The sequence below is a fragment of the Procambarus clarkii genome, chromosome 4 (assembly GCF_040958095.1).
Source record: "Procambarus clarkii isolate CNS0578487 chromosome 4, FALCON_Pclarkii_2.0, whole genome shotgun sequence".
In the NCBI taxonomy this organism is placed as follows: domain Eukaryota; kingdom Metazoa; phylum Arthropoda; class Malacostraca; order Decapoda; family Cambaridae; genus Procambarus; species Procambarus clarkii.
The window spans coordinates 56575082-56585991 of NC_091153.1; positions in this window are offsets into that span (position 1 = coordinate 56575082).

Consider the following 10910-nt stretch of genomic DNA (forward strand, 5'->3'; position numbering starts at 1 on the left):
TAAATTCAGATATTCGATGACATTTGACTTCCTCTTTGCACCTACAATACAGACTTTGCCATTGAGTGATGCAGAACACTGTAGAAGCCAAGTAACAAAGTGTGGAATCCAGAGTGAATGAATGACACTGAATTCCAGAGTGTGGAATTCATCGTGTTCGCTTCATATTTATTATCCGAGATGTATTATGCGTGTAAAATGCAACGCAGAATTTTTGAATTGAAAAAGTCAATTTCAATTGGTCTACTAATCATCATCCAGGCTTCAGTAAAATGAGGCAGCGGAAGGACTTCGTGTATTGTATAACAGATGTGTATGTGTATTGAATGTGTACCGCAGTGTATAACATTGTTCAAACGTGTATAACAATGTACAGAACTGTATAACATTGCAAAACACTTTTTAACATAACATTGTATATCGTAGTAAAAAATTGCTTTCATCATTGGATAAGGAACACATAATTAAGCTCGAAAATGTGCAGAAGTTTGGAACGAGACTCGTCCCAGAGTTGCGACGGCTGAGGTACGAAGAGAGACTGAAGGGACTAAACCTGACGACGTTAGAAAGAAGGAGGAAGAGAGGGGGCACATGATACAGACATATAAAATACTTAGAGATATTGACAGAGTGGAAACAGAGGAAATGTTTACAATGAATAGCAACAGAACACGGGGACACGGATGGACGCTTGAGACTCAAATGTATCACAGGATTGTTAGAAAGTTTTCCCTTAGCGTAAGGGTAGTGAGTAAATGGAATGGCATAAAGGAGCAAGTGGTAGAGGCAAACTCCATTCATAACTTTAAAAGCAGGTATGATAGGGAAATAGGTCAGGAGCCATTGCATTAGACAACCAACGGCTAGAAAAATGGAGTCCAAGGGCTAGAGCTCGATGCTGCAGGCACAAATAGGTGAGTACACACACACACACACTGTTTCTGATATATGTAAATGATCTCCCAGAGGGTATAGAATCGTTTCTCTCAATGTTTGCCGATGATGCAAAAATTATGAGGAGGATTGAAACTGAGGACGATAGTAAGAGGCTACAAGATAACCTAGACAGACTGAGTGAATGGTCCAACAAATGGCTGTTAAAGTTCAACCCGAGTAAATGCAAAGTAATGAAAATAGTCAGTGAAATAGGAGGCCAGATACAGGATACAGAATAGGAGATGAAGTACTTAATGAAACGAACAGAGAGAAAGATCTAGGAGTTGATATCACACCAAACCTGTCTCCTGAAGCCCAGATAAAGAGAATAACGTCTGCGGCATATGCGAGGCTGGCTAACATCAGAACGGTGTTCAGGAACCTGTGTAAGGAATCATTCAGAATCTTGTACACCACATATGTAAGACCAATCCTGGAGTATGCGGCCCCAGAATGGAGCCCGTACCTTGTCAAGCACAAGACGAAGCTGGAAAAAGTCCAAAGGTATGCCACTAGACTAGTCCCAGTACTAAGAGGCATGAGTTACGAGGAAAGGCTGCGGGAAATGCATCTTACGACACTGGAAGACAGAAGAGTAAGGGGAGACATGATCACAACCTACAAAATCCTCAGAGGAATCGACCGGGTAAACAAGGATGAACTATTCAACACTGGTGGGACGCGAACAAGGGGACACAGGTGGAAACTGAGTACCCACATGAGCCACAGAGACGTTAAAAGGAACTTTTTCAGTGTCAGAGTAGTTAACGGATGGAATGCATTAGGCAGTGATGTGGTGGAGGCTGACTCCATACACAGTTTTAAATGTAGATATGATAGAGCCCAGTAGGCTCAGGAATCTGTACACCAGTTGATTGACAGTTGAGAGGCGGGACCAAAGAGCCAAAGCTCAACCCCCGCAAGCACAAATAGGTGAGTACAAATAGGTGAGTACACACATACACACAGGGGGGGGGGCTTCGCGGCAGAGTGGACAGTGCTCGGGGGTCGTAGTTCTAAGGGCCGGGTTCGATTTCCGAAGTGGAAACAAAGGGCATAGTTTCTTTCATCCTGATACACCTGTTCACCTAACAGTAAATAGGTACCTGGGAGTTAGACAGCTGCTACGAGCTGCTTCTTGGAGATGTGTGCGTGTGTTAGAAATACATGTAGAAGCTATAATCGAGGAAAAATAAATTAGTTAGAAAGGCAGGGTCCATGAACTAATAGCTCGATTTTTCAGACAAAAATAGTAAATACACACACACACACACACACACACACACACACACACACACACACACACACACACACACACACACACACACACACACACACACACACACACACACACACACACACACACACACACACACCTTCACCCCCCCCTAATCCAACAATCAGATAAACAAGGAAATATTTGTTTCTCCCAATAAAAGTTGCCAGCCAAAGACTCTCCCAGCATCCGGGCATCGGAAACCCGGGCAAAGGTACCACTAAAAGTTACCTTTTCGGAACGTGGAGGCAAAAACTCGCACTTTCGTGCAAACAACGTTAAAAATCCCGATCATGATTAGCGATGATACGAAATTTTACACCCAAGAGACATTGCAGATACGGAAAGAGTCGCGTGGAGTAATATTTTGAGAGGAATTTGACTTTGTTGGTGTGCATGTGTTTGTTCTTCTAAGTACTGTGTGTGTGTGTGTGTGTGTGTGTGTGTGTGTGTGTGTGTGTGTGTGTGTGTGTGTGTGTGTGTGTGTGTGTGTGTGTGTGTGTGTGTGTGTGTGTGTATTTACCTAGTTGTGCTTGCAGGAGTTAAGCTTTGTCTCTTTGGCCCCGCCTCTCAACTGTCAATCAACTGGTGTACAGATTCCTGAACCTACTGAGCTCTATCATATCTACATTTGAAACTGTTCTTTTATGTCGTATCAGAGTATGTCATGTCAGAGGTTAGGTCTGAGATGGTTGATTTGTGGTAATGTGAGGAAAATACCTATTAATAACATACTTCACATAAACAAATCCACAAGGGCCGTGACGAGGATTCGAACCTGCGTCCGGGAGCATCCCAGGGCGCAGGTTCGAATCCTCGTCACGGCCCTTGTGGATTTGTTCATTTCATGCATCACGTTAGTGATCTCTGTGTGTGATACTTCACAAAATAATATATTAGCTAAATTAGCTGTAATCTAGGGTGGAATGGGAGTTGGGACTAGACATTAACAACTCTTAACAGTCAATTTGTTCTCTGGATGTGATGTGCATAGGTACATTTAGTAGAATTAGGGAGTTTTGGTTTGATACAATTAGGAAAAATTTAGTAGAATTGATACAAATTGGGATAATTTGGATAAATTTACCTAATGCTGTGTTAGGATAGGTTAGGTTAAGTCTGGTTTGGTAGGTTTGTTGATGGTAAACTAATCTGGACAATTGGAAATAGCTGGATGGACACAACACTAACTCTATGAAAATGGTCTTGGGAATGGGGGATGTTGTGCCAAGATTGGATGTTGGATATTGGAAGTTTAGATGGAATAGGTAAAAAAGGGGGTAAAAATGGGCTTTGGCTGTGCTATGATACAAAACATTTTGGGTAAATTTGGTAGAAATTGTCTTAAATTAGGTTGAATATAGGTGGGATAGCTTAAATTTCCCCAACTTTAATCAAATCTAGCATTGGATATGTTAGGTCAGGTAACGTTAGGTGAGGTTGTCTAGGGCAGGTTAGAATAGGCTACAACTTGACTAAAATGGACATTGGCTGTGCTATGTTACAAAACATGTGGGTTTTTTTGGTGGAAATTGACATATATTAGGTTGAATTTAGGTTGGACAACATAAATTTCACCAACTTTAAATGAAGTCTGGCTTTGTATATGTTAGGATAGGTTAGGTAGGGTTGTGTAGGGTAAGTTGGAATAGGTGAAAAATCGGCTAAAGGGGCCATATCACCCGGATTTAAAAAATTGTTGTAGGGTATTCATAATTTATTATCCTGATACATGTGAAAGGTGCTGCACCTAGGCCAAGTTTCAGCATCTCAGCCTAAATAGAGACGGAAAAAAAAAAAAAAAAAAAAAAGACGAATTTTTCAACCATGTTCAAAAAATTTCACAGCCCACAATTGTGAACCAAAATCATTTATACGACACTCAGCTATGACCTTACTATATAATAAAGATTTGCATGTCACATTATTATCCCAGATGTATTTAGTGCAATAATACAGATTTTATAAAAGTTTCCCAAAAACGTATGCAACAAAATGAGGTGTATCATTATTTATAAAATCAATAAAACTACGTAGATAAGAATAATGACATGCGTTTATAGAGGCGTATTTTCTACATATAATGTGCAAGTTTCATGTAAATAGAATAATAAATAAAGGCTGTGAAATTTTATCTAGTTTTAAAAGTTGGAGTTGCGTAGCGTGCTCTCAAAGTTTCTCAACCTGCGGTCACTCGTGAGTGGTGATTTACGCATTGCGGCCAGCTCGTATGGAGAGCTCGCATGCATCTAGCTGTCAATGCTTCTCTCTTGTTCGTTTGGTAAGTCATATTGCAGTACAAATAGCTAAAAATAGCAAAAATAGCATGTTCTGGGAGATATTGTGTGAGCGCGTCAGCATACATCCCCTTTCCATGAGAGACACGCAGTCACTGACTGCACCACCCTCGTGTCAGACCATATGTTGTGTTGCCATATGTGTTAGTTTATATTCATTTTATGCATAACATGTTATTTTCAACGCTATTACGAAAAATAAGACATCTACAACGTAAGATACAATACCCCGCGGCGTACTCACGGCGCGAGGACCAGATTCACGAAAGTTGCAGCGGGAAATTTGACTCTAATTACGTTATTTTTCAAGATATCATTAAACGGTTTGGACCACAGTGTTGCCAGAACGTTGTAGTATTTTTCGTAATTTTTCGTAAATATTCCATTTTTCATCGGATTTTCGGGTGATATGGACTTTGGCAGTGCTATGATACAAAACATTTGGGTATATTTGATTTATGGCTTAAATTAAACCAAACTTTAATCAAATCTAGCTTTGGACATGTTAGGTTAGGTTGTCTAGGGCAGGTTGGAATAGGTGAAAACTTGGCTAAAATGGGCTTTGGCTGCGCTATGTTACAATACATTTTTGGGTATATTTGCGGAAATTGTCTTAAATTAGGTTACATTTAGATGGGATAGAACAAATTTCGCCAACTTTAATCAAGTCTAGGCTTTGTGATATGCTAGGCCAGGTCAGGTGAGATTATGTAGGGTAGGATATATAATATCTTAGTAGTAATGAACTAACATATTCAAATTTTGTTGTAAATTTACCTATATTGGGGTTCTAGCTATAGCTAACTCATGTACTGACAGAGGTGACATAAGCTTGTATGTGAGGATATGGGATGCTCATATTGAGTTAGTTTAGCTTTTGCTAAGATGAATTTGGTTAAATTTCTATAGTATAAGTATAACTTTTGATAGATTTAGATTTATTTAGGTTCTAGTTAGTTGCATTTTGGATAGGATATAGTAAATTTGGTTAAACATTTACTGACATCGCCTAACCTCGCCTGTCCCTAACATAACTAAGGCTAGAACCAATAAGTCTGTTTGAGGGTTTGTCTAAATAAACATGGGTGACATGATTGAAGAGGATGTAACAAGGCGGGTATTAATATGACATTAAAAACAATGGACATATGCTAGATGAACAGTTTGGCCCTAATAATGTGGATACATTTATGGTAAATGTGTTTTTATATTGAGCTCATAGGATGTTAGACTTGTCAATCATTCATGTGAAATTCTGACTTTTGGGGGTTGGTTAAACTCGGCATATTATAAATGATGACCAAAACATACCTAGAAAAAATATAATGCAAATTGTGTATTGTTTTACCTAGTTGGTGGTGATTGTAACTGTGCAAATAGCACAATTATTATACTTGTGCAAGTTGTGTATTAATTGTGCAGATTCTGTTTTTGCATAAGTCGTATGATAATTGCAATTATGTATTAATTATATTCCTACAAATTGTGTATTGGTTGTGTAAATTGTGTATTAATTTTGAATGTTTTGTAAGTGTATTTGTGGAATTGAGTAGATGTGTTCATATACGGGTTAGTTGTGTATCGATTATATTTTGTGCAAGTTGTGCATTAATTGTGCATATGTTGTAATTGTATATGTGTGAATTGTGCATTTGTGCTAGTTGCATATTTACATATTTGGGCAACTTATGTATTGTATGTATTTGTGCTGGATATGTATTTTTATTGTTGTTATGCAAGTTGTGTAATAATGACAACTAACACCCACAGCACCACAACTAACACCCACAGCACCACAACTATCACCCACAGCACCACAACTATCACCCACAGCACCACAACTATCACCCACAGCACCACAACTATCACCCACAGCACCACAATTAACACCCACAGCACCACAACTAACACCCACAGCACCACAATTAACACCCACAGCACCACAACTAACACCCACAGCACCACAACTAACACCCACAGCAGCACAACTAACACCCACAGCACCACAACTAACACCCACAGCACCACAATTAACACCCACAGCACCACAACTAACACCCACAGCACCACAACTAACACCCACAGCACCACAACTAACACCCACAGCACCACAACTAACACCCACAGCACCACAACTAACACCCACAGCACCACAACTAACACCCACAGCACTACAACTATCACCCACAGCACCACAACTATCACCCACAGCACCACAACTAACACCCACAGCACCACAACTAACACCCACAGCAGCACAACTAACACCCACAGCACCACAACTAACCCCCACAGCACCACAACTAACACCCACAGCACCACAACTAACACCCACAGCACTACAACTAACACCCACAGCACCACAACTAACACCCACAGCACCACAACTATCACCCACAGCACCACAACTAACACCCACAGCACCACAACTAACACCCACAGCACCACAACTAACACCCACAGCACCACAACTAACACCCACAGCACCACAACTAACACCCACAGCACCACAACTAACACCCACAGCACCACAACTAACACCCACAGCACCACAACTAACACCCACAGCACCACAACTAACACCCACAGCACCACAACTAACACCCACAGCAGCACAACTAACACCCACAGCACCACAACTAACACCCACAGCACCACAACTAACACCCACAGCACCACAACTAACACCCACAGCAGCACAACTAACACCCACAGCACCACAACTAACCCCCACAGCACCACAACTAACACCCACAGCACCACAACTAACACCCACAGCACCACAACTAACACCCACAGCACCACAACTAACACCCACAGCACCACAACTATCACCCACAGCACCACAACTAAGAGTGCGGGCAAGACAGGAACCATGGGGGAGCAGGCTGATGAAGGGAACCACTTCTCAGTATTCTGGTCCAGCGGTTGTCACTCACAGTAAGGAACTTTTCCGGCTGGTACATGTGCTCGGAGCGGTGTCCTGAGACTTTCTTCATTCCTCGAGTAAACTCCTGAAGTATGTGTCAGTTGTTGTGTGTCGCGTCCAGGGTGGAGGAGGAGGGGTGTTGGACGGGCCCTGGGAAGGTAGTTTGTGTGTGTGTGTATGTACTCACCTAGTTGTGTTTCCGGGGGATTGAGCTCTAGCTCTTTGGTCCCGCCTCTCAACTGTCAATCAACTGGTGTACAGATACCTGAGCCTACTGGGCTCTCTCATATCTACCTTTAAAACTGTGTATGGAGTCAGCCTCTACCACAAAACTGCTTAATGCATTCCATTTATTAACTACTCTGACATTGAAAAACAATCTTTCTAACGTCTCTGTGGCTCATCTGGGTACTATGTATCCACCTGTGTCCCCTTGTTCGTGTCCCACCCGTGCTAAAGAGTTTGTCTTTGTCCACGCTTTCAGTTCCCCTGAGAATTTTGTAGGTGGTTATCATGTCTCCCCCTTACTCTTCTGTTTTCCAGGGTTGTGAGGTTCAGCTCCCTTAGCCTTTCCTCGTAGCTCATTCCTCTCAGTTCCGGGACCAGTCTGGTGGCATACCTCTGAATCTTTTCTAACGTCGTCTTGTGTTTAACTTGGTATGGACCTAATGTGTGTGTGTGTGTGTGTGTGTGTGTGTGTGTGTGTGTGTGTGTGTGTGTGTGTGTGTGTGTGTGTGTGTGTGTGTGTGTGTGTGTGTGTGTGTGTGTGTGTGTATGTATGTGTGTGTGTGTGTGTACTCACCTAATTGTGCTTGCGGGGGTTGAGCTCTGGCTCTTTGGTCCCGCCTCTCAACCGTCAATCAACTGGTGTACAGATTCCTGAGCCTATTGGGCTCTATCATATCTACATTTGAAACTGTGTATGGAGTCAGCCTCCACCACATCACTTCCTAATGCATTCCATTTACTAACTACTCTGACACTGAAAAAGTTCTTTCTAACGTCTCTGTGGCTCATTTGGGTACTCAGCTTCTACCTGTGTCCCCTTGTTCGCGTCCCACCAGTGTTGAATAGTTCATCCTTGTTTACCCGGTCGATTCCCCTGAGGATTTTGTAGGTTGTGATCATGTCCCCCCTTACTCTTCTGTCTTCTAGTGTCGTGAGGTGCATTTCCCGCAGCCTTTCCTCATAACTCATGCCTCTTAGTTCTGGGACTAGTCTAGTAGCATACCTTTGGACTTTTTCCAGCTTCGTCTTGTGCTTGACAAGGTACAGGCTCCATGCTGGGGCCGCATACTCCAGGATTGGTCTTACATATGTGGTGTACAAGATTCTGAATGATTCCTTACACAGGTTCCTGAACGCCGTTCTGATGTTAGCCAGCCTCGCATATGCCGCAGACGTTATTCTCTTTATGTGGGCTTCAGGAGACAGGTTTGGTGTGATATCAACTCCTAGATCTTTCTCTCTGTCTGTTTCATTAAGTACTTCATCTCCTATTCTGTATCCTGTATCTGGCCTCCTATTTCACTGACTATTTTCATTACTTTGCATTTACTCGGGTTGAACTTCAACAGCCATTTGTTGGACCATTCACTCAGTCTATCCAGGTCATCTTGTAGCCTCCTACTATCATCCTCTGTTTCAATCCTCCTCATAATTTTTGCATCGTCGGCAAACATTGAGAGGAACGAATCTATACCCTCTGGGAGATCATTTACATATACCAGAAACAGTATAGGTCCAAGGACTGACCCCTGCGGGACTCCACTTGTGACGTCTCGCCAATCTGAGACCTCACCCCTCACACAGACTCGTTGTCTCCTGTTGCTTAGGTATTCCTCTATCCACCGGAGTACCTTCCCTCTCACTCCAGCCTGCATCTCCAACTTTCGCACTAGCCTCTTGTGTGGCACTGTATCAAAGGCTTTCTGACAATCCAAAAATATGCAGTCTGCCCACCCTTCTCTTTCTTGCCTTATTTTTGTTGCCTGGTCGTAGAATTCAAGTAACCCTGTGAGGCAGGACCTGCCATCCCTGAACCCATGTTGATGCTGTGTTACAAAGTTCCTTCGCTCCAGATGCTCCACTAGTTTTTTTCGCACAATCTTCTCCATCAGCTTGCATGGTATGCAGGTTAGGGACACTGGCCTGTAGTTCAGTGCCTCCTGTCTATCCCCTTTCTTGTATATCGGGACTACGTTAGCTGCTTTCCAAATATCTGGCAGTTCCCCTGTTGCCAGTGATTTGTTATACACTATGGAGAGTGGTAGGCTCAGTTCTCTTGCTCCTTCCTTTAGAACCCAAGGGGAGATTCCATCTGGGCCTATAGCCTTTGTCACGTCCAACTCTAGTAAACACTTCCTTACTTCCCCACTGGTAATCTCAAACTCTTCCAGTGGTTCCTGGTTAGCTATTCCCTCACTTACCTCTGGAATTTCTCCTTGTTCTAAGGTGAAGACCTCCTGGAATTTCTTATTCAATTCCTCACACACTTCCTTGTCATTTGTAGTGAATCCTTCCGCCCCTATCCTTAATCTCATAACCTGTTCCTTTACTGTTGTTTTTCTCCTAATGTGGCTATGCAACAATTTTGGCTGAGTCTTTGCCTTGCTTGCGATGTCATTTTCGTATTGTCTTTCTGCCTCTCTTCTCATCCTGACATATTCATTCCTGGCATTCTGGTATCTTTCTCTGCTCTCCAGTGTCCTGTTATTCCTATAGTTTCTCCATGCCCTTTTACTATGCTGCTTAGCTAGCCTACATCTTTGATTAAACCATGGGTTTCTCATCTTCATTTCTCTGTTTTCCTTTTGGACTGGGACAAACTTGTTCGCTGCGTCCTTGCACTTCTGCGTGATGTAATCCATCATATCTTGGGCCGTCTTTCCCCTGAGCTCTGTTTCCCATGCTATATCTGTTAGGAATTTTCTTATCCCCTCATAGTTTCCCTTTCGGTATGCTAACCTTTTGGTTTCGGTATCCCTCCTCGAGTTCAATAACCCCTCTTCAATCAAGTACTCAAACACCAGTACACTCTGGTCGCTCATTCCTACTGGGTCCTCAAAACCGATTTCTCTTATGTCGGAGTCGTTCAGAGTGAAGACTAGGTCGAGTCTCGCTGGTTCGTCATTGCCTCTCATCCTTGTGGGTTCTCCGACATGCTGGGTTAAAAAGTTGCTTGTCACCACCTCCAATAGTTTGGCTCTCCACGTATCCTCGCCTCCATGCGGTTCCTTGTTCTCCCAGTCAATCTTTCCGTGATTGAAGTCGCCCATGATGAGCAGGTGGGATCTATTTCTACAGGCAGCAGAGGCTGCCCTCTCAATTATAGTGTTAACTGCCTTGTTGTTGTTTTCATACTCTTGACTGGGTCTCCTGTCATTTGGTGGAGGGTTGTATATTACTGCTACTACTATTCTTGGTCCTCCCATTGTTATGGTGCCTGCTATGTAGTCTCTGAACTCCTCAC